The sequence below is a fragment of the Octopus sinensis genome, linkage group LG15 (assembly GCF_006345805.1).
Source record: "Octopus sinensis linkage group LG15, ASM634580v1, whole genome shotgun sequence".
NCBI lineage: Eukaryota > Metazoa > Mollusca > Cephalopoda > Octopoda > Octopodidae > Octopus > Octopus sinensis.
Genome location: NC_043011.1, coordinates 14,194,364 through 14,220,511, shown reverse-complemented (window position 1 = coordinate 14,220,511; position 26,148 = coordinate 14,194,364). Strand labels below are relative to the sequence as shown.

Sequence of the window (26,148 nt, the reverse complement as noted above, 5' to 3'; positions counted from 1 at the left end):
ATATACTTATATATATATCACTTTGTGTCTCTCACATGTGGACATAGCCATACACATTTTGTTCCTCATTATCCCACTCATATACACCCTACCCTTCACACAATACAATACCTTTATTCATCCATTTCTACTTCATTCACACAGACACACACACACAACTCTCTCTCCTACATACAATCTCATTTAATAACCATATCTTTCTGTTTTTTTTTTATAATTTTTATCTGCCATCCTCCACATGTTCTCATCTTCATCTTCCTATCAACACAGACTGAAGGAAATACCTAAGGGAAAATTCTACATACTAGACACACACACTGTAAAGTCTCACATCTGTAATACTGTCAGATAAAAGACTTTGATTTACTGCAATTATCCATAGATTTAGTAGACAAAATCTCCCCCCAGAGGGTTTAGACCCTAAAGGTACAAAAAGCAAGAGAGATAACAGCAATAAATGGCAACTAATTGAAATTTTTGGAAACTAAAGATAGGAGTGGATCTTGTCTTTAAAGTCAACACTCTTTCTTATTTACATACATTGCTTTGTATAGGTTCTTACAAAAACATGGTGTGTTTATTTTACATACACAGGCATACACATCATTTCCCCCTCTTTTCCTTAAACATACAACCTCCACACTCCTTCACACTCGGTCCTGTAATTATAGATGGAGAACACTAAGCGTAGTGTGTGGAATGTGCTGAAGACACAAAAAAAATCCTCCATTTCTGTGATGAAAAGATTATGTTGAAATCCCTTGAGGCTTTCTCTTAGCCCCAGGGATAATATCTCACTTGACAGAGAATTAAAGCTAGATGTGGTTCATAGAATACAATAGTGATGTTTTGAAGCTGAACTCTGCCTGTGACATACACCCTTGGGAACTATTTATATCCCCATCCTCCACACTGTCTTTTTTTTTATCAGTTCCCCCTTTTTTTTTCCTTCTTTTATATACAGACCCCTTATACAGTTATGTATTTTATTAATATATTGGCCCTGATTTGTTACTACTTGTTAACCCCATTGTGCACACCCCACTCCATGGAAACTTCATCTCTACCCCCTCCCCCCACACACCATCACCACCACCACCACCACCATCTTAAAGAGTAAATTGGATTATCAGTTCCTGATATACATTTAAAAAGATGTAATGGCCATGGCTTGAATCCTTTACTTTATGGTCTAATTCATGAACAGCAACACCATCTAAGGAAGCTCTTTGTTAGGGGTTTGGCAAACCGAGGTAAGTTACCCCAAGTGGGGTAAAAATGAAATTCTTGGAGGTAATGAAGACTCATTAGACTTACATAAAATTATATAAAAAATGTGTTCCCTGTTATCTATGATTTTCTTCTATTTGAATCAAGGAGATAACGTTGATGTAAATAAATATATGTTGGGGTGGTCATTTGATTTCTAGAAATAGCAACCAAATTCACCCTCAAATCACTCTTCATAGTAAAAGACTTCACAGTCAAGGCTGGAATGCCTTTAATCGTAGATCTGTCTATTCTATCAAGACTTAAATAATTTAATAAGGTGGCCTGTATGTGGTTCTCTTACTTTTCTAGAAATAATAATCAAAATAATTGAATCATACCCTACCATTTTAACCCTTTGTTATCAGTTACCATATTTCTATTAAAATGCTCTGCTTTTGTTTAAATTAATTTCGAAAATAATGAAGACTTTAGTAAAATAAACTTTATTGTTATTAATTTGGTGTTTGAAGCATAAAATCATGAAAAAGTTTGGTGAAAGATTTTAATTTAGAGCCTGTCTGCATATGAGGGTAGTTGGTCATGGTTGAATAGTTTTTATTATAGGTTTCCAACAGAGTTGATCTTGTTCAACAACAAAGAATGCATCAGACACTTCTTGCTCATCTTTTCCTAATTCTTAGTTTTGACATTCTTATCACTAAATTTTGTTAGTCCATCTTCTACTATCACAGCTAAAAATACTGCCTCTCCCTTTTTTTATTGAAAGAGAGCTATTGTCTGTTTCTTTAGCTGTCTACCCCTGTTTTATTAACTGTCTATCTCTAATTTTGTATCATTAGCTGACTTCCTCTGTATAGGCGTAGGGGTGGCTTTGTAGTAAGTAACTTGCTTACCAACCGCATGGTTCAGGGTTCAGTCCCACTGCGTGGCACCTTGGGCAAGTGTCTTCTACTATAGCCTCGGGCCAACCAAAGCCTTGTGAGTGGATTTGGTAGATGGAAACTGAAGGAAGCCCGTCGTATATATGTATGTATGTGTATGTATATATGTGTGTGTTTGTCTGTGTTTGTCCTCCCAACATAGCTTGACAACCGATGCTGGTGTGTTTACGTCCCCGTCACTTAGCGGTTCGGCAAAAGAGACCGATAGAATAAGTACTAGGCTTACAGAGAATAAGTCCTGGGTTGATTTGCTTGACTAAAGGTAGTGCTCCAGCATGGCCACAGTCAAATGACTGAAACAAGTAAAAGAGAGTAAAGAGTAATGTTTCATTAACTTTCTATCTCTGTTTCTTGCTCACTAATTAATTCTGCCTCTGTCTCCTTTGGTCTCATTAGCTGTCTACCTCTGTCTCTTCTCTCATTAACTGTCTGCTTTTTCTCATTAAATATCTCCCTGTCTCTTGTCTCATTACCTCCTAAGTATTCCTGTCTCTTTTCTGTCTCATTAACTGCCTATCTCCACTTCCTGTCTACTTCTGTTTTCTGTCTTCTTAATTGTATACCTCTAAATCTTACTCATTAACAATTTACCTATTCTTGTCTGTCATTGACCATCTATCTCTTTCTCCTCTCGTTAACTACCTACCTGTGTCTTTTGTCTCTTTACCTTTCTACCTCTGCTTCCAGTCTCATTATATCTACTATCATCTACCTTGTTAATTGTGTACCTCTAGATCTTTCTTATTAAAAATCTACCTGTCTCATCTTTCATTAACTATCTACTTTTATCCCCCCTCTCATCAACAACCTACTTCTTTCTCTTTTCTCAATTAAATATCTACCTATATCTCCTATTTCATTATCTACCTCTATTTCTTGACTCTGTTGTCTGTCTTGTTAACTGCCCTACCATTTCTCATTTAACTGTTTACATATCTCTGTCTTTCTCATCTCATTAGCTGTCACCTACTCTTGTCTCATTAACTGTCTACTTGCATCTGTCACATTAACAGTCTAGTGGGATCTTTTCAGTTTGAACGGCAGTTTTTTAAAATAATTTCCACATAACTAAACACTTTTAAACTTCGTATACTGGTAGAATGTGTTTATAAAACATCTTTTTCTCTTGGCTTTATTGAGAAAATTCTATAATTTGTAAGGTATTTGTTGTTTTTTTTCTTCAATTTCTGCAATTTCAACAAATCAGTGACGTCTATTGAGGTGAAAACATTCTGTGCCGAATGAATATGTCCCTCGTTTAAGAAACAGATTGGGTTTATTTACATTTGTGAAGAAAAAAAAGATACCCTTCCCCCATCCCTAACCCTAAAATAGATTGAAATGCAATAGATCGATACTAGGGTCCTAATTATGGGTGACAATTTCATATGACACCGCTAGAAAAAACTGCCGTTCAAACCGAAAAGATCTGTCTAGTGTCTTCTCTGTCATGAACAGCATACATTTGAACTGAATTGCTGTCTCTGTTTGCTAACATAAGTAATGCTATTATAGAGATATACAGAGGTGCTGGAGGTTAGACAGTTAATGAAACAGAAAGTTGGGATAGACAGCTGTTTAGACAAGAATTATAAGACAATTGGTGAAATAGGAAATATATGGGTAGACAGAGATGAGATGCAGGTACACAGACAATGAGAGAAATATGTGTAGACCACACACATACACACACAGCTAGCAAGTGGCCACTCAATACGCTAGCATTTCACCTGCCGTTACGTTCTGAGTTCAAATTCCGCCGAGGTCGACTTTGCCTTTCATCCTTTCGGGGTCGATAAATAAAGTACCAGTTACGCACTGAGGTCGATGTAATCGACTTAATCCGTTTGTCTGTCTTTGTTTGTCCCCTCTATGTTTAGCCCCTTGTGGGCAATAGAGAAATATATATTACTATTCCACTTAATATTTATGCTACACACCCTATACAGTCTTTTTCTCTGTTTCTTCCTTTTCTGTAGTGTCAATAAGAAAGTAGCCATTGTATATATATTTGTGTCTGTGTAGGCATGTACTTATATCTCTCCTCCTCCTCACATCTTATTTTCCGTGCTTACTTGGGTCTGACCAAATTTGTTGTCTATAGTCAGATGGTTTTCCTGATGCTAATTTTCACCTGTTTCCATGCAAGGGAATATTACCTCTAGCCCTTTGAACACAAATGTTTCATGGAAGATTGTAGAGTGGTGAGCTTTGTTAACTAACAATCAGTGCATGATGTGAAAACAGAAACAAAGACACACGTGTATAGATTATATATATATATATATATTGGAGGAGGTGCAATGGCCCAGTGGTTAGGGCAGCGGACTCGCAGTCAGAGGATCGCAGTTTCGATTCCCAGACCGGGCGTTGTGTGTGTTCATTGAGCGAAAACATATAAAAGCTCCACGAGGCTCCGGCAGGGGGTGGTGGCGACCCCTGTTGCACTCTTTCGCCACAACTTTCTCTCACTCTCTCTTCCTGTTTCTTGAGTAACGCTGCGATGGACTGGCGTCCTGTCCAGCTGGGGGGGAACACATATGCCACAGAAACCAGGAAACCAGGCCCATGAGGCTGGCTAGGCTTGAAAAGGGCACAAAGAAAGAAATATATATATGAATACAGTAACAAAAAAAAATATGCAGCTGAATGAAGAGAAGTTTGAGCTCATCCACTTTGGTGAAGAGGGCACACTCAAACAACCATATACACTATTGTCAGGAGACTTACTCAAACCGTTGGATATCAGAGACTTAGGTGTAACTGTTGACGGCAACTTTTCTGCAACACTGCCGTGAGCAATACGTTATTGCACCTTGCGGAAAATATTCCACCAATATTATCCAAATGATAATTTCTTCACTGCAAATGGTGCTGCTCTTTTCAATGTTATCCTGAAAGAAATTAAAGTAGAAAAGGACCCCATAAACTTTCAAATGGTATCTGGACAAATCCCTCCAGGAAATACCGGATAAACCACTACACTTGGATACGTCTCAGTCAACAACAACTCTCTGCTTGGGTGGTCCATGGTGTCCCAAAATAATTAACCAAAAGATTTTTCCAGGTGGTGCTATTGAGTTATTCATGGCCTGGGCCAATAATGGCCAAAACCAATGTAAGTTACACACACACACACACACACACACACACACACACACACACACACATATATATTATCATTTCATACCTAGATTACCATGCTTGCAGACATATTTTTCATGAACGACTGGAAACAAACAACATTGCTTGCATGATAGTGATGCTTGTTTACTACCTTTACTACTACAACCAAGGGTGTACATGCACTCACACACACACACACACATGCGTGCGCGCACATAAGTAAGTGAACAACAGGTTTTTTTCAGTTTCTGTCTACCAAATCCACTCACAAGGCTTTCGTTAGCTCTGGGATATAGTAGAAGATACTTGCCTGTAACAACATGGTTGGGAAATAAGTTTTTAACCAGACAGTCAAACTTGCATCTGTAATATATGACCGCGTGTGTACCGTTGGCAATTTTTTTCCTCCGTCTTCCTTTCTTTTTTCTATGTTTCTGACAAAGAGCTCCGCTCGAAACGTTAAATCCTCCTTCTTTCTTTCCTTTCCTGAGCGTCCAATAACACATACTTGTTCCATGTCCTCGCGTTGTTGTGTTTTCATGTTTGGATTAACTATATATATATATATATATATATATATATATATATATATGTATGTATAAATATATTGTTCTGATGACCGCATGTGAATCATTGGCGATTTTCTTTCTCCGTCTTCCCTTCCTTGGATCTTTCCTTTTCCTATGTTTCTGACGAAGAGCTCCGCTCAAAACGTGAAACCCTCCTTCTTCCCTTCCTTCCTGAGCATCCAATAATACTATGTTTGTTCCACGTCCTCACGTTGTTGTGTTTTCTCTTTGTGTTTTCATGTTTGGATTAATTTTATATATGTATATATCTGTCTGTTTGTCAGTCTGTCTGTCTTTATGTGTGTGTGTTTTGAAGCTGAGAAGCATTATTTTACTCTACCTTTAGTATTCAAATACTATTTTCTTCATTTTGTTTTGCACCTAAGGCTCACGTGTGTGTGTGCGTGTGTAGTATACTTAAATGGATATATATATATATATAATAATATACGTGCATTTGTGTAATAATCCTTTCTACTATAAGCACAAGGCTTGAAATTTCAGGGAAGGGGTGTGCCAGTCAATTATATCAACCCCAGTACTTGACTGATACTTATTTTATTGACTCCCTCCTCAAGAGGATGAAAGGTAAAGCCGATCTTGGTGGAATTTGAACTCTGAATGTAAAGATGGATGAAATACCACTAAGCATTTTGCCTGGCCTGCTAATGCTTCTGTTAGCTTGCTGCCTTAGCACATGTGTATAATAATAATAATAATACTCTAATTTGAGTATTGAGTTCTTTATCAGATAATATTTGGACTCATGGATTTGAGACTGGCTGTGTCATAGAGAATCTCAACTATCTTCATAACCATACTCACTGCACATACCTCTGTTGCAGTTTCTTTCATTTACATTAAAAAATCATCATCATCGTTTAATGTCTGCTTTCCATGCTAGCATGGGTTGGACAATTTTGACTGAGGGCTGGTGAACCAGATGGCTGCACCAGGCTCCAATCTTGATCTGGCAGAGTTTCTATAGCTGGATGCCCTTCCTAATGCCAACCACTCCGAGAGTGTAGTGGGTGCTTTTTATGTGCCACTGCTTTTTACGTGCAAAAATGTGATACAATTGTAAAATGGCCAATGCATAAGTCTTGATAAGAAAACATTATTTAGAAAACATTATCTAGATGCAGGCCTAGCTGTTGGGGGTGCTTGTCTCTCCTTCGTAAATATATAAGGACACAGGAAATGTGTCAAGGCTGACAGGAAGCGTCAATGCTTCCTAGGGCTAAATAGCAATGGTGTAATTCCCTTTACGGGACTGTCACGTTAAGTTGACAGTATACAACCACTCTATCGCTCCACCACTGCTCATATCTCTCTGAGATATTTAGAAATTTAATATTTCTAATTATTTAGTAGAAATCTCTAAATGTTTTTTTCTCTAATTCAATATAAATTGTGTCTTCAACTTCCTTATGACTTATCTTTTAACATAGCATGCCAAAAAAAACGTAAAAATAAAAAAGTTTACTTGTTGAATTTATGACAATTGACAATTTTCTTCTTGGTAACCCCACTAGTGCAGGTGGCATGAGAAAAGCACTTAAGTACACATTGTAAAGTGGTTGGCATTAGGAAGGGCATCCAGCTATAGAAACCATGCTTAAGCTGACATTGGAGCTTGATGTGACCCTGCTGCTTGTTGGATCCTGTCAAACCATCCAACTCATGCCAGCATAAAAAACAGGCATTAAATGGTGCCGGTGGCACGTAAAAAGCACCATCCGATCGTGGCCATTTGCCAGCCTTGTCTGGCACCTATGCCGGTGGCACGTAAAAAGCAACCACTACATTCACGGAGTGGTTGGTGTTAGGAAGGGCATCCAGCCGTAGAAACATTGCCAGATCAGACTGGGCCTGGTGCAGCCTTCTGGCTTCCCAGACCCCTGTTGAACTGTCCAACCCATGCTAGCATGGAAAGCGGACGCTAAACGATGATGATGATGATGAGGGTGTAGAATGAAAAAATTACTCCTGCTCCTTCTCCCCCACCCCACAAAAATACAAGAGTGAGCTAAGGGAAATAACTCAACTTAACCTATAGCATGACTTAAGGTATGGTAGATGGTGATGTACTGAATGATATTTGTCAAAATTGCAGAATTAAGTGAAATTTCCCTGTTAAGTTTTTGCTCTCTTCCAGTACATTGAGAATCTTTTTGAGTAGGTCATTCGGTACATCATCACTTGCCTGACTTGTAGTATTAGTTGGTCAACTCTTGAGATGAACTAAAGCTTAATATCTAGTTTGGATGACCTTGGTATGAGTAAGTAAAATGCCTTGTTTGACAGCTCGTTGTCGGCCTGTTGCCAGAATCCAACTTGTTGATGTGTAGCTACAAGTTAATACCAGTTGGGCAGAGCAGTGATCAAAAATATTCCATTCATGCTCATCTGTTTTCTTTTCCCCCCTCTTACAGCATTTATGAAATGTCTTTATAGATGTCCTTTTAAGAGAGTAATGTGTGATTTAAGGTAGAGTTAGCTGATGTTTCTAAAACATTGAGTGACCATATAGAGGTTTCTTTGTTGGTTGTCGTTTTGCCCCAGTTTAGAGTCATGATCAAATGATCCCATGATCAAAGGCATTCCAACCATGACCATACTTGTCTGATTGGTGGTAGATGGTGATATGAGTTGAAATATCTTGTTATTTCTAGCAAGTTGACTGATTACGTAGAGTAGACGTTCCCAATCATTTTTTGCCACTGGACCCTTTTGATTCCTATTTTACTCAAGGTTGAGTAAAATAGCCACTCGGTGTCTAAAAACTTATATTTATGATTATAGGCGTAGGAGTGGCTGTGTGGTAAGTAACTTGCTAATGAACCACATGGTTCCCGGTTCAGTCCCACTGCGTGGCACCTTGGGCAAGTGTCTTCTACTATAGCCTCTGGCTGACCAAAGCCTTGTGAGTGGACTTGGTTGACGGAAACTGAAAGAAGCCCGTCGTATATATATATGTGTGTGTGTGTGTGTATATATATATGTATGTGTGTGTATATGTATGTGTGTATATCTGTGTATGTCCCCCTACCATCGCTTGACAACTGATGCTGGTGTGTTTAACTTAGGGGTTTGGCAAAAAAAGACCGATAGAACAAGTACTAGGCTTGCAAAGAATAAGTCCTGGGGTCGATTTGGTCAACTAAAGGTGGTGCTCCAGCATGGCCACAAAAGAGTAAATATTAGGAATTGTGTGAAAAATTGCTTAAATAGTTTGTGCATTGTAGAAATATAACCAGTTTACAACACACAAATTTTAAGAAAAATTTATAGAAACTTTAAAGGTCCATATGGACCCTGGTTGAAAATTACTGATGTAGAGGCTCCTGCATTGCTAACATTAAAATGGTGGCATTTACAATAATTCAGCTGAGAATTTCACTGCCGAGAAATAAATATAAAATAGTAAATGGTAAAACCGTAAGAAACTACATGTAAAATAGACCTTTTCCTTCTTTGTGATGTATATCATTGAAAGATATACACACTGGTAAGGAAATAGATTAACTGGGTTGTTTTTTTTTTTAATTAAAATTACCTTGTTGAATTTCAGAAAGTATAATTTACCCTATCATCACCATTGTTCGACTGTGGTCGAGACAATGGAATTTACTATGCTACGTCAGACTTCACGGTCTATCATAGCATTACGGAGGTCCTGTTGCTGGATGCCTGTATCCCTGGAGGGGATACAGACATCCTATAGTCATCTAGTATTTCAGGCTGAACTGATTACAATACCCCAGGTACCTTGGCTCTGGGGCACCTTAACTAACTAGGGGTATTGCAGTGCAGACACTAGCATAGAGTATAGCAGCTGAGGGATCTCCAAGAAATATGTTTGGGATGCAGCTTTACTCCCTTAGTGTAAGGAGTTAAGGGCCAAAATACTTGCATGAGGAGTGTGGTGGGGTGGGGATGCTGTTTAACTCACCTTAGAATTCCTTACTACTTTGTGTTATTTGTTTAGTGTTGTTTCAAAAAGTATAAGTTTGGTGCTGAAAGCACTGATTGATTGCTAATATTTCCCTTTATATCTACATCCACCCAATGCACCACTTCCTTCAACCTACCCCATGCTGCTTAATATGATACCTTGAAGACAGCTGCGTCAAGAAGTGCCGATCTCTAATTGTGGAGGGAAGTGATGAGAAAGGATCCTCGGACATTGGGCCTCAGTGAGGAGACAACAAGGGACTGAGACTTCTAGTGATTTGCTGTGCACGAGAAGACATATCAAACTAAGTAAAACTGTAATTGTTCCATGAATTGCAGCTGCACATCCTCTACTACTCACTTGCACCTGAGAGATCCTGGTCTTGCAGACTTGTGGGTGCTGGTGCTTTTAGCATCTGTGCCAGTGCCGTGTAAAAGCATCCAGTACACTCTGTAAAATGGTTGGCATCCAGTCAGAGAAACCGTGCCAAAACAGACTAATGAAGCCTGGGCAGCTGGCCAGCTCTTGTCAAGCCGTCTGACCCTTGCCAGCATAGAGAACAGATGTTAAATGATTATTATTATTATGATGATGATGACTGACATTCATTCCTATTTTCATGATGGAAATCGGGACCAACAAACAAAAAGGGCAGGTGTGTTGAATAAGCATCTCACCCCTTTTCATTTTCTTTCTTTTTTTTTTTTTTTTTCATATTTTTCATAATTCTGCCTGAAAAATACCTTCCCAGAGATTTCCTCTACTACCCCACCCCCAACACTCCAGAAGTTATGGAACTTGTTTGTTCATTTGCTCTTGTGTAATGCTTTTTGAATGACAACATGGAGGCCTCAGTGTGTATGTTTGACATGCTAGAAATATCAGCCAGTAGCACCACCCCATTTCTTCAAACCACACACACACCCTTTGCATCTTGTAACGCTGTGTTCTTGAGCAAAACACTTCATTTCACATTGCCCCAGTCCACTCAGCTGGCAAAAATGAGTAACGCTGCGATGGACTGGCGCCCCCGTTCAGCTGGGGAACACATACTCCATAGAAACTGGGAAACTGGTCCCACGAACCTGGCTAGTCTTTAAAAGGGCGCATTTATTTATTTTTATTTAGATGTATGTATTGGTATTTATTGCAAGAAATTTCTATCTCTAACATTTTGCATAGTTCAACCTATACAAGTTAATGAGTGAAAAACAAAACTGGAAATACGAAAGAAGTTTCAATAAATCTAGTTTTTGATCATTGAATGGCTATTCGGGTTCCACCAGAATGAAATAGTAATCAAAGAGGTCCATAGATGAAAAATGGTCAAGAACCCCTGATTTACATCAAATATTTAAAGAACAAGACTGTACATAGCTCATATTACAATCCCAAACCTGCAGGCATATTACCTCATTTCTCTGTCTCTTCTGTCATTACTACGTTTGCTTATGCTCACCTGAACTAGCTGGTCACATGTTACTTTTATCCAACACACCTGTCGGATCTTTTTGGTTTGAACGGCAGTTTTTTCTAGCGGTGTCATATGAAATTGTCACCCATAATTATGACCCTAGTATCGATCTATTGCATTTCAATCTGTTTTAGGGTTAGGGGTGGGGGGAAGGGTATCTTTTTTTCTTCAGAAATTTAAATAAACCCAATCTGTTTCTTAAACGAGGGACATATTCATACGGCACAGAATGTTTTTTTTTTACCTCAATAGACATCAGTGAGTGGTTGAAATTGCAGAAATTGAAGAAAAAAAACAACAAATATCTTACAAACCATAGAATTTTCTCAATAAAGCCAGGAGAAAAAGATGTTTTATAAACACATTCTACCAGTATACAAAGTCTAAAATTTTTTAGTTACCTAGAAATTATGTTAACCAAAAAGATCCCACCTGTCTTTCCTACTCCCATCGCCCATACAGTTTAATTCCCAATCCTTACTCTCAAACCCTCTGGAGTTTCCACTCATCCCACAGTTTTCCAGCAAATGTCAACTTTTTGCTTATTTTTTTCAAGGAAGAGGGACTGTGGCTATGGCTTTCACAGACCCTCTGAGATCAATTAATATTCCTTTTGAACAGTTGCGGGACATGTAGTACAGAAACAGTATCTGAGAGGGCTGACAACAATTACTAACCAGTAACTAGCCTGCTTAATGAAAAATCATATTTGGGAAACCCAATCAAATTCTTAAAGCTCTATAAGCATTAACCTTTTCTGCATTTGTATTTTTAATAAGAATATATCTCTCCATAAGTGTTTGAATTAGATTTCAAAATAAGAATCTTTTATCTTTTACTTGTTTCAGTCATTTGACTGTGGCCATGCTGAGGCACTGCCTTGAAAAGCTTTAGTTGAACAAATTGATCTCGGGTCTTAGTTTTTTTTTAAGCCTGGTTACTTATTCTATCGGTCTCTTTTGCCAAACTGCTAAGTTACCAGGATATAAACATACCAACAGTGGTAGTCAAGTGGTTGTGGGGGGACAAAAACAGAGAGAGAGAGAGAGGGAGGCTTCTTTCATTTTCTGTCTACCAAATCCATTCACAAGGCTTTGGTTGGCTCGAGACTATAGTAGAAGACACTAGCTCCAGTTGCCATGCAGTGGGACTGAACCCAGAAACATGTGGTTGAGAAGCAAGCTTCTTACCATACAGCCATGCCTGCATCAGTACTCTCTTTACTCTTTACTCTTTTACTTGTTTCAGTCATTTGACTGCGGCCATGCTGGAGCACCGCCTTTAATCGAGCAACTCGACCCCAGGACATTCTTTTGTAAGCCCAGTACTTATTCTATTGGTCTCTTTTGTCGAACCGCTAAGTAACGGGGACATAAACACACCAGCATCGGTTGTCAAGCAATGCTAGGGAGACAAACATAGATACACAAACACACACACACACACACACACACACATATATACATATATATATATATATATATATATATATATATATATATATATATATATATATATATATATATACATATATACGACAGGCTTCTTTCAGTTTCCGTCAACCAAATTCACTCACAAGGCTTTGGTTGGCCCGGGGCTATAGTAGAAGACACTTGCCCAAGGTGCCACGCAGTGGGACTGAACCCGGAACCATGTGGTTGGTAAACAAGCTACTTACCACACAGCCAAATAAATAGATATTTGAAAATAAATTTTCAAGGTGATTTGCCTGACAGGTTAAGTAATGCAAATTTGAATCAAGTGTTCTTTCTGCCCCAGGAACACAGAACAGCACTTGCAGTGGATTTGAACTTGTGATTCATGGGCAGGCAGTGTGATGATTTACCTAGTTGGCTACTTCAGTTTTACTGTCTCCGTTTCGTTTGTGCGTAACATCTGAATGACAAAAACTGTGCAGTAAATCAGTGCAGGATTGCAAGTATTGAAAACTCGGCGCAGTAAATGATCCTAATTTTCCGTGTATTAAGATTGTTGGAGGCTGTATGCGTGTGCATGAAGGAGAGAGAGAGAGAGAGAGAGAGAGATGGGAAGTGAGGGATGAGAGAGTCGTGTATGTGTGTGTATATAGTGAAGTGTCTGCTGGAGGTTGGAACGGGCATACATCACACAGAGCGACTGGTGTTATAATAAAGGAGAGCAGATGAAACAGCCTGCCCAGCTGGAAAAGAAAATAGGGATTATGCTGGGATGGAAATGATTCAATGTGAATCATGGATGGAACTCATTGGAAACCACTACTCTTCTTTTTCTCTCTCTCTTCCTTTCTTTCTCCTACTTCCATCTTCTTTTATTACTCTCTTGTACTTCCTTTCTCCTCCTCCACCCACCTTTCAATAATTCTAAGGCTTGGATAGGAGGACAGTGTGTGTGGGTGTTGCAGGGGAGCAGGGGGTTTGTGGGAAGAGGAAATGTTGAACAAAGTAAGGGAGTGGTAGCTGAAAGAAAGAAAAAAACTGGTACCAGCTGATGTGTGTGTGTATTTGTGTGTGTGTGTTTGTGTGCACGCATGTGTGTGTGTGGTGTGTGTGTGTGATATGCTTTATCCCATTAGCTTGCTTGCTGCTGTTAATGTGTGTATTTCCATCCCTTTTTTATTTATTAGTGTTTTCTCTCTCTCCCTTCCTCAACCCAGTGAATTCACCCAGTTCCAATCCCTTCTGGTCAGCTCTTACAGTTCCTATACCCACCTTTTCTCACCTCTATTCATGGCCATTGGTATCATTTCAGTATTGACCATTATTCAATATGAGCGGATTATATATAGACACATATATGTATGTGTGCACGGAAGGTGTGTGTGTGTGTTTATAGGGGGCAGGTACTCCTCCACCACCACCACCACCACCACCGCTGCCTTCTCCCTTTTGTTTCCATGTTTTATCCTGTTTGCATTACCATCTCAGAAGCCTGTATCCCGCTCCTCTCTGCAATCCTAATTCCACCGCATTTTCATCCTGATTATGTGATATACTCTTACTCTTACTCTTTTACTCTTTTACTTGTTTCAGTCATTTGACTGCGGCCATGCTGGAGCACCGCCTTCAATCGAGCAACTCGACCCCGGGACTTATTCTTTTGTAAGCCCAGTACTTATTCTATCGGTCTCTTTTGCCGAACCGCTAAGTAACGGTGACATAAACACACCAGCATCGGTTGTCAAGCAATGCTAGGGGGACAAACACAGACACACAAACACACACACACATATATATATATATATATATATACATATATACGACGGGCTTCTTTTCAGTTTCCGTCTACCAAATCCACTCACAAGGCATTGGTTGGCCCGGGGCTATAGCAGAAGACACCTGCCCAAGATGCCACGCTGTGGGACTGAACCTGGAACCATGTGGTTGGTTAGCAAGCTACTTACCACACAGCCACTCCTGCACCTATGTTATCTGTATGTTTTTCCTGATCAGATCTCCCAGCGAACCCTACTAAATGGCTGTCATTTCTGGATTGTCAGACTAAAGCCTGTTCTTAATTGTTACTTGTTATAATTTCCTTCATTCAACTTTGTCTTCTTCATCTCTAGACCCCCCCCCCCCAGCTAAAATTGTGGCTTTAATAGCTTTAACCTCCTTCTCTACCACACTACCACCATCTCCACCTCCACCTCCACTCCACTACACCGCACCACAAACGCCGCCACCAACCCTCGTGATTCAAATAAAGGTTAAGTTGCAATGGTTTGTTTATTTTCATCTTTGTAGAGTTTTAATGACAAGTGAGGTCATGCCAAAATTGTTGTTTAGTCCCAGATCAACATCACCATCATCATCATTGTTTAACGTCCGCTTTCCTTGCTAGCATGGGTTGGGCTGTTTGACTGAGGGCTGGCGAGCCAGAAGGCTGCACCAGGCACCAATCTGATCAACCTTGATCATAATCAAAATCATTCCGGCCATGACCATTCCATCTTCTTTTTTTTTTACCATAAATCATATAGTTAGAACTACATTACATAATATGTTCTTTATTGTTTTCTTTAAGATGGTAGGATATTACCTTGGGGAGATTTGGCTGCCATTTCTAGTGGTTCAGACACACTGTTGAAGCTTCCTTCCTGTCACCACTACACTCATGCTTTAGGTTTTCTTGTCTTTTGTAATAAACTTTTACTGCTTATGTGCTTACAGGGATGGCATATCGGTAGAAATATTAGTGTTAGACAAAATTATACCTATACCAGCTCTTTAAGAGCTGAGTTTGAATTTTGTTGAAGTCAACTTTGCCTCTTATTCTTTTGGACCAATAAAATAAAAAGCCAGTGAAGTTCTGAGGTTGGTTAATCAGCTCTTTCTTCTCAAAGCATTTCCGACCTTGTGTCTATATAAGAATTTTTACTCATATACTTATAGTGAAACTACAGGTACAATGAATTGTTGAAAAGCCATGCAGGAAATTTATTTTATCTTAAAAATTCTGTTAGAGATATCAGCTCCATAGCAGGTGATTTTAACCTTTTAGCATTTAAATCAGCCATACCAGGCTCAAATATTCTACGTGCTTTATGTTCAAGCTGGTCAGATCTGGTCTCTCACACCTGCCCTGCAATGTCATTCTGAAGAATAAACAATCACATCATTGAAATCGGAAAGCTACAAGATAATGCATGATTAATTCAAAGCAATATAAATAAATGAGCATAACATTTGATAAAGGAATGGGTGCTAATGGGTTAAACTGGGGTCATTGGTTCAAATAGAATTCCATGAAGAAATAATTAGTTTTAAGAAGAATTGTGGAGGCACATGGCCTAGTGGTTAGAGCAGTGGACTCGCGGTCGAGGGATCGCCGGTTCGAATATCAGACTGGGCGATGTGTGTGTTTATGAGCGAAAACACCTAAGCTCCACGCGGCTCCGGCAGAAGGTGATGGCGAACTTCTGCTGACTCTTTCACCACAACTTTCTTACACTCTTTCCTCCTGCATCTTGCAGCTCACCTGCAACACGGACCGACGCCCCGTCCATGTGGGGAACCGGGAAACCCGGCCCTTATGAGCCAGGCAGGGCTCGAGAAGGAACAAACAAAAAACAAATTTAAAGAAAAATTGTCTGTCTGTATCGGCCCTTTATGTTCTTGTTATTGATACATAATTCCCTGTTCTGCAGTGAAGAAACCCTAGAATGAAGAGCAGTCTATAACGATAGGTTGAGATCTGAACTTATAATCTAAAGAGTTCTAAATATTTCAAGGCTTGACAGTTGCTAAAACTCCACATTGACCCCCCCCACCCATCAGTGTTCAACTAGTACTTATTTATTGACCCCAAAAGGGTGAAAGCACTGTCAACATTTGAACTCAGAATGTTGAAATGCCACTAAGCATTATTCCCAGCATACTAATTGTTTAGCTAGATCTCTGCCTTAATAAAAATAAAAATAATCCTTTCTACTTTAGGCATAAGGCCTGAAATTTGGGGGAGCGGGATAGTTGATTACATCAACCCCCAGAAAGGATGAAAGGCACTTCAGTGGAATTTGAACTCAGAATGTCAAGGTGGGTGAAAAGCAATTTGCCCATCATGCTAATGATTCTGCCAGCTCACTGCCTTAATAATAATAGTAATAAACGACCTGATACAATACTAGTTAGTGGTTCTCACAGCTTCTGATCTTAACTGATTGGATGTGTCATCATGTACATTGTTTTGTCTTGGTATAAAAGATGGGCTACAGCAAATATTCTGCTCAATACCACAGATTTGCTTGTCATTTGTTTGACCATAACCAGTTGAGCATGTCCCTTGGTGTCTGACGATATGTGCATCTCTGACCATGAGCAGAAGTAGTAGGGGAGCATTATAGCCATGTGTTGAGAGGAATTCTTTGGGATTTGAATTATTCATCTCTGGAAACTTGGGTGTTTTGTTCATCATCCTCAAAACAAACCTTATTCAGGGACCTTTTGAGCAGGATGGGCTACTCGACTTGAAGAAAATTCAAGTCGAGTTTTTTCGACTTGAAGGTCATGCACTGTTTATCTTGATATGAGATTGTCATGTCGCACTCATATGGTTGTAATGCATGTGCCTGACATACCTTTATCAGATGGGTAGCCATAATGGGTATATTGGGCTTATATATTTGCACCCCAGTGTCACTCTGATGGCATGCGTTTCTCTCTCATTCAATAATAATAATAATAATGATAATAATAATAATGATTTCAAATTTTTGCCACAAGGGCAGCTTGGGGGAGGGGATAATAATAATGCTTTCTCTGTTCACCACTAAGGGTTCACAAAAATGTTGGGGACAGTACAGAACTATACAATGTAAGGTTACATAAAAAAGCGAGTAAAAAGTAGAAAAACAGTAACAACATAAATTTTAATGATGAATAATTCCCCCCAAGCAGGAGTTTTTCTAGAGCAGCTTGCGGAAACTCCACAAAACCACAGTTGTCCTGACCTCTCAGGCAGGCGCCCTCTCCATATTGTCTTCCTTTAATCTATAGGTGCATGCTTAGAGGAGGTCTGTTCACTCGGACCATTCTTGCTACATTCGTCCACTTTTCAACAAAATTACTGGAAGGTGGCACTTCCTTCTCTACTTTCACTTTCCTTTTCAAGTGAAACTTGAAAAAAGTTGATGAGGGCTTGACCAAAGAGGAAAGTAGCTATCTTTAGCCCATTCACTCTGGTCTACCACACAACCTCTTTTGCTAAAGCTACCAAACAAATAAATAGTAGTAGTAGTAGTAGTAGTAGTAATTAATAAAACAATAATCCTTTCTATTATTGGCACATGGCAATGAAATTGTATGTATGTGTGTGGTGGGGTGCGGTGGGTGTAAGTCAATTACATCAACCCCTTAACTCAACTGGCACTTATTTTATCGACCACAAAAGGATGAAAGGCAAAGTTGACCTGGCGGAATTGAAACTCAGAACATAAAGACAAATCAAATGCCACTAAGTGTTTTGCCTGGTGTGCTAACGGTTCTGCCAGCTCACTTAATAATAATAATAATAATAATAATAATCCTTTTTACAATAAGCACAAGGCCTGGAATTTCTGGGGGAGGGAAATAATCAATTACTCAACTCCTGTGCTCAACTGGCACCTGACAAAGTCGACTGGTGGAATTTTAACTCAGGACGTAAAGATGGATGAAATGCCAGTAAGTATTTTGCCAGGTGTGCTAATGATTCTGCCAGCTTGCTACCTTAATAATAATAATAATAATAGTAATGGTTTCAAATTCTGGCTCAGAGCCAGCAAGTTTGGTGTAGGGTATAAGTTTTTTTCACTATGAGTTGGTATTTTGCAAATATTTTAACATGATCTTTTTTTTTATAGAAGGTTTTAATTTAACCATTTAACATTTAAACTGACCATACCTGACCCAGTTATTCTTGTTTTACATTCAAACCAACCAGATCTGGCTTTTCCCATCTACCTTACAATGTCGTTCTAAAAATAAACAATCACCTCATCAATATCTTGAAGTTACATGATAATGCATGATTAATTAAAAAAACAAAACAATGTGAATAACTAAGCAGTACATTTGACAGAGTCATCTGAATGCTAAAGGCTTAACACTTTAGCATTGAAGTCAGCCAAAGTATTCTACCTGTTTTATGATGAAACTGGCCGGGAGTGGCTGTGTGCTAAGTAGCTTGCTTACCAACCACATGGTTCTGGGTTCAGTCCCACTGCGTGCCACCTTGGGCAAGTGTCTTCTACTATAGCCTCGGCCTGACCAAAGCCTTGTGAGTGGATTTGGTAGATGGAAACTGAAAGAAGCCCGTCGTATATATGTATACGTATATATATATATGCGTGTGTGTTTGTGTCTGTGTTTGTCCCCCAAACATCGCTTCACAACCGATGCTGGTGTGTTTACGTCCCCGTAACTTAGTGGGTCGGCAAAAGAGACTGATAGAATAAGAACTAGGCTTACAAAGAATAAGTCTTGGGGTTGATTTGCTTGACTAAAGGTGGTGCTCCAGCATGGCCACAGTCAAATGACTGAAACAAATAAAAGAGTAAAGAGAGATCTGGCCTCCCACACCTACTCTACAATGTCATCCTAGAAATAAACAATCCCTCATTTAAATCTTGAAGGTATGAGATAATTTATAATTAATTGAAAACAATGTGAATAAATATGCATTACATTTGACAGAATAAAGGAATAAATATGAATAAAGGCTTAAATATGAACACTTAAAAATGAAAGCCTTTGTCCCATGGGACCAGGAGCTGCTGTCGCAGAAGGGCTGATACCAAAAATGTTAAAACATATATGGTTCTGTTTATATTTGTTGTGAAATGATGCCTGGGGTGTTGTGTGGTAATGATAAATATATTGATAAACATAAACGGCTTGATAAATGGCTTCTGTACCCGTGGCACGTAAAAAGTCACCATTCGAGCGTGATCGTTACCAACGTCGCTTCACTGGCACCTGTGCCGGTGGCATGTGTAAAAAGATTTGAACGAGGTCGTTGCCAGTACTGCCTGGCTGGCCCCCATGCCGATGGCACATAAAAAGCACCCACTACACTCTCGGAGTGGTTGGCATTAGGAAAGGCATCCAGCTGTAGAAATTCTGCCAGATCAAGACTGGAGCCTGGTGCAGCCATCTGGTTCGCCAGCCCTCAGTCAAAATCGTCCAACCCATGCTAGCATGGAAAATGGACGTTAAACGATGATGATTTATAGCTGTCAACTGGTTTGATATTATTAAAATGGTTTTTGTGAAAGATAGCACCAAGAAACTCTCCCCACCCTTGTATCATTCTTTGGAAAGGATATTATCACAAACTTCTACAAAGCGAAATGTTGAACAAATCATAGTTTTTCTCCTTTCTTCAACCATGATGGCTTACATGTATTCTACACACAAAGGCCATCACTTCTACTTAACACTTTGTTTCTTATTCAAAACTATATTTATTCAATTTCTCATTGAATTCTTTCTATACTCTTTACAGTGTACAACCAGCTTTTTTTATTCCAATGAATTTCTAGGTACAATTTTGACTGCTGTGCTTTTTGTTTACATTGAAAACTAGCAGTCAGATCATGTATATTATTTAAAAATTGAAAATGATGATCAGTTATCTATTTTATCAATATTATTTTTTGTAATAAAAATTCAGAATTTCGTACAGAAATGACAGTATTTCATTCATAATACCTTAACATAATCTAGAAATTTTATATCAATAGGTTATTTTTAGTCATCACCACTGCTGCCACTGCCACTACTACCACTTCCATTGGAGAGGAACGTGTTGTAAACAAGTGTTGATTTAAATCTATGGTCACCTTGCTTTTTCTAATGGAGAAAAATTATTTTTTTTTAAAGGGACACTTTTCAGTAATTAAGTACAGGCTAACATATTTAGTGTAAAAGAGCCAAAAATAATTTTTAGACAGTTTATATTAAACCCATAACGAGAAGAAAAGTCGTTAGTGCTAAAGACAATATCTTTTTCACGGGAGACAAGAAGTTGAACTCCAAAGATTAAATTACTTAAACGTTAAATGGGTGGAGTTTCTTCATGCAACAAATGACAATAAAAAATAATCTATATGAACTTATTGAACTTGATAATAAAAAAACAAAAAAAAAATCAAATACATCTCTCTATATATAAACAGCAAAATGTCTGTGTGTATGTCCTTTATACAAATCCACAACTTTTCAGTTAGAGGGCTCACACTTTCTATGGTCATTTAAAACCGTCCAAGGGTGGTCGTGCACATCTTTACATTTCCCCAGTCACCTCGCAAAGCCATTAAAAAAGCAGTAGAAGTGACTTCTTTGTGAATTTTCTATCCAAAACCCAATCAAAATGCCCGAAACTTGATACACCAATTGAATACCAGCTAGATGTATGTGATTGGTCGGAGATTTGGACAGTACTCACGTGTATGTGCACATGCAGATGTATATGCATACGCTAGCACTATGACCTGGCAACGCCGGGTCATAGTGCTAGTATTTACATAATTTCATTTCAGTTAATATTGTAATATGATTGTTTTGAAAAGCTAATTACCTCTTTTGTTTCAATCTTATTTTAGGATTCAGTCCATTAAGGAAGAATCTCAGCTGGAGACTCTGGGTATATTTTCCAAAGTATTTGATCAACATTTTTCTATGAAGGTAATCATCAATTCCTTTTCTCTAGTTTGTACATTTACTCTTTACTCTTTTACTTGTTTCAGTCATTTGACTGCGGCCATGCTGGAGCACCGCCTTTTAGTCGAGCAAATCGACCCCGGGACTTATTCTTTGTAAGCCCATTACTTATTCTATTGGTCTCTTTTGCCGAACCGCTAAGTGACGGGGACGTAAACACACCAGCATCGGTTGTCAAGCAATGCTAGGGGGGACAATCACAGACACAAACACATACACACACATATATATATATATACATATTTACGACAGGCTTCTTTCAGTTTCCGTCTACCAAATCCACTCACAAGGCATTGGTCGGCCCGGGGCTATAGCAGAAGACACTTGCCCAAGATGCCAAGCAGTGGGACTGAACCCGGAACCATATGGTTGGTTAGCAAGCTACTTACCACACAGCCACTCCTGCGCCTAAAAGCTTTAACAGGCATCTCTGTCTTCCTACTCTTTTCTTGTCCCTCATCTGTTGAAGGTAGATTAGATATGCCTTCTTTTGACACATCAGCAGATCTTATCTATTGTGTTTTACTTATATGGACATCTTGTAATCGCTTTCCTAGCAGATCTGGCAAAGTATCTGATGAAATATTGTAGTGTTTTTTGCTGTGCTGCTACATCAGGGATTTCAAATCTCTCTGGATTCACTCTGTTCATTCATCTGTAAGGGTGAATAAAACAAGGTATAGTCATGTACTAGAGTCACTTCATTTCACTATCCCTGCCCTAACAAATTTGTACTCTTGTAAATGAGAAAAAACAATAACAAAACCCTTGTAAATGCTGTAATTAGGGGTTCCCAACCTTTTTCATTCCTCTGGTATAGTTTAAAAAATAAATTTACACCCTACTTTTTTTTTTTTGCAATTTGTATTTTGATCATTTACCATTTATCTCTTGCTTGTTTCAGTCATTAGACTGTGGCCACGCTGGGGCATCGCCTTGAGGAATTTTAGTCGAACTAATTGATCCCAGTATTTATTTCCTTTTTAAGCCTGGTACTTATTCTATTGGTCTCTTTTGCTGAACTGCTAAGCTATGGGGATGTAAACACACCAACACTGGTTGTCAAGCAGTGGTGGGGGACAAACACAGACACAAAGACACATACACACACATGACAGGCTTCTTTCAGTTTTCACCTATCAAATTTACTCACAAGGCTTTGGTCAGCCTGAGGCTATAGTAGAAGACACTTGCCCATTGTTTTTACTGTTTTGTTCTTACTGTCCTGTTCTTGTTACCACTTTTACCCTCTGCAAAAAATCCCAAATATGTCCTGTACCCATATCATCATCATCATCATCATTTAGCGTCTGCTTTCCATGCTAGCATGGGTTGGACGGTTCAACTGGGGTCTGGGAAGCCAGAAGGCTGCATCAGGCCCAGTCTGATCTGGCAGTGTTTCTACGGCTGGATGCCCTTCCTAACACCAACCACTCCGTGAGTGTAGTGGGTGCTTTTTACGTGCCACCGGCATAGGTGCCAGACGGGGCTGGCAAATGGCCACGGTTGGATAGTGCTTTTTACGTGCCACCAGCAAGGGGGCCATATGCATGTATATATACATATGTACGTAGGTATGTGCATATGTATATGTATATATGCATATATTTATATATTATTTATATTATTATATGATCGAACGCCACGCATCATTTTCCAAACATGTATATATATATACATAGTGAAACTAAAAGAAATGGAAGTATTACAAGTGAAAGTATTAATATTGTGAAGACCTGTTGAGGCAAGTGAGGATCAGAATCGAAATCGATCAATGGAAATTGCAGATGTGTTACCAGTGCCGATGGCATGTCGAAACTCTACTTGTGAAGACCCGTTGAGGCAAGTGAGGATCAGAATGGAAATCGATCAATGGAAATTGCAGATGTGTTACCAGTGCTGGTGGCATGTAAGAGAACCTTCCGTTTCGCGACCGTTGCCAGCACCGCCCCGTTTCGTGTCCGTTGCCAGCCTCGCCTGGCCCTCGTGCCGGTAGCACATAAAAAGCACCATCCGTTCGTGGCCGTTTGCCAGCTTTGTCTGGCACCTGTGCGGGTGGCACGTAAAAAGCACCCACTGCACTCACGGAGTGGTTGGCGTTAGGAAGGGCATCCAGCCGTAGAAACACTGCCAGATTTGACTGGGCCTGATGAAGCCTTCTGGCTTCACAGACCCCAGTAGAACCGTCCAACCCATGCTAGCATGAAAAACGGACGCTAAACGATGATGATGATGATACAAACAAGTATATATATATATATATATATATATATACACACATAGTGAAACTATTCTATCACATTACAATAGAGATGTTATTGTTTCCCTTTTTTTACACGTTATACCATTATACTGAAATAATCTAAGCGATTGTTTAGGGCTTGCATTAGGCAAGAAGTTGAAAATGTTTTTGGCCCATAACACTCCATGGATCCTAAGTAATGCATGTGTAAAACTTGAATGGAATTGGTTGGTTAGTTCTTGAGTTTTAGTGATGCACACATATAGACACACATACACACTCTCACACATAGATACAGACAGACACACATTCTCAGTTTTATATATATAGATTACCTTAGTTTTGATTTAAGTCACATATGTCTGTTTATCGTTATAATTGGAAGTATGGTACTACTATCAAAATGTAAAAACAACAAAAATTTTATTTCTAAAAAGATGATGGTGAGCTCCTGTAGCCCTGTTACAAATCATTCTAGTTCATGAAACCAGTTGGATAGATGATAGACAACCTGAACAATAATGCAGTTAACCTACCTTAGAAAACCCTTAGTGCCTGGTCTCCAGGTCACTGGTTCCAAGTGCAGATTTTTAGAATAGTTTTGTTGCTCAGTGACACGATCAGATACATACAGTGCATGAGTATAATGTTTATCATAATACTTGCAATTCATGAGCTATCAAGCTGACATGTTATCTACTCAGCTGCTTTGATTTATGAGCTCAGTAAAGCGATATTGATTTTTCAGATGAAATCAGATATTCCTGCAAACTTCAATTGAGGAAAGAAATATTTACTCTTTTACTTGTTTCAGTCATTTGACTGCGGTTATGCTGGAGCACTGCCTTTAGTTGAGCAAATCGACCCCAGGACTTATTCTTTGTAAGCCTAGTACTTATTCTATTGGTCTCTTTTGCCGAACTGCTAAGTTATGGGAACAAAAACACACCAGCATCGGTTGTCAAGCGATGTTGGAGGGGATAAACACAGACACACAAACATACACACACATATATATATACATATATACGACGGGCTTCTTTCAGTTTTCATCTACCAAATCCACTCACAAGGCTTTGGTCAGCCTGAAGCTATAATAGAAGACACTTGCCCAAGGTGCCACGCAGTGGGACTGAACCTGGAATCATGTGGTTGGTAAGCAAGCTACTTACCACACAGCCACTCCTTGGATAATCTTTATTTTTCTCTTCTTGTATAATATTAGTTTCAAATTTTGGCACAAGGCCAGCAATTTTGGGTGAGGAGGTAAGCCGATTACACTGACCCCAGTACTCAACTGGTACTTATTTTATTCACCCCAAAATGATGAAAAGCAAAGTTGACTCTGTCGGCATTTGAACTCAGAATGCAGAGTTAGAAGAAATGCTGTTATGCATTTTTGCCAGTGTGGTAACAATTCTGCCAGCTTGCTGCCTTCTTCTTGTGTAATATTAACACCTTAGTAATCCCTATTACAAAAAAGCTGCATGCTGGGCAAATAGCTTAGTGACATTTCGCTGAGGTCGACTTTGCCTTTCATCCTTTTGGGGTTGATAAAGTGAGTACCAGTCAAGTACCGGGGTCCCACCCCCCGAAGTAGCTGGCCTTGTACCAAAATTTGAAATTAGTCTCAACACCTTCAGAAAATACGGATCTTTTCGGTTTGAACGGCAGTTTTTTCTAGCGGTTTCATATGAAATTGTCACCCATAATTATGACCCTAGTATCGATCTATTGCATTTCAATCTGTTTTAGGGTTAGCGTTAGTTAGGGTTGGTTAGGTTTAGGGTTGGGGGAAGGGTATCGTTTTTTCTTCACAAATGTAAATAAACCCAATCTGTTTCTTAAGTGAGGGACATATTCATACGGCATAGAATATTTTTTTTACCTCAATAGACGTCATTGATTGGTTGAAATTGCAGAAATTGAAGAAAAAAAAAACAACAAATATCTTACAAACTATAGAATTTTCTCAATAAAGCCAAGAGGAAAAGATGTTTTATAAACACATTCTACCAGTATACGAAGTTTAAAATTTTTTAGTTACCTAGAAATTATGTTAAAAACTGCCGTTCAAACCGAAAAGATCCGAAAATACTTATAAAATTTGAAATTCTCAATGAGATAAATACCAGTAATATTCTGGTTTTGGATTAATCAACTTTCTCCTCTCTAAAGTATTGAGTCATAGCATAACAAATCATTATTAATAGTTTAAAAGCAATTGAAACACTAGAAATCTGGATTGGTTGTTTTATGGCCTCTATTTTCAGTATATTAATGTTGCCTGTTTAAATCCTGATAGAAGAAATTTTGCCTTTCATCCCTTTGGTGTTGATAATTGAATATACTCTATCCCCTTGCAATAATGGACAAGAGGTAAAGGAGTGTAACGATCTGAATAGT

At 38.9% G+C, this 26,148-nt stretch overlaps 1 protein-coding gene across 2 annotated transcripts in view; it reads left to right on the top strand.

Moving 5' to 3' along the window:
• LOC115219897 (polycomb group RING finger protein 3-like) overlaps positions 1-26,148 on the top strand; it is an 88,693-nt gene that overhangs the window by 32,022 nt on the left and 30,523 nt on the right. For both annotated transcript variants that reach the window (XM_029790204.2, XM_029790203.2), the window contains exon 2: positions 21,383-21,464. The gene's annotated coding sequence lies outside the window, so the exon portion shown is untranslated. The remainder of the gene's footprint in view (positions 1-21,382; positions 21,465-26,148) is intronic.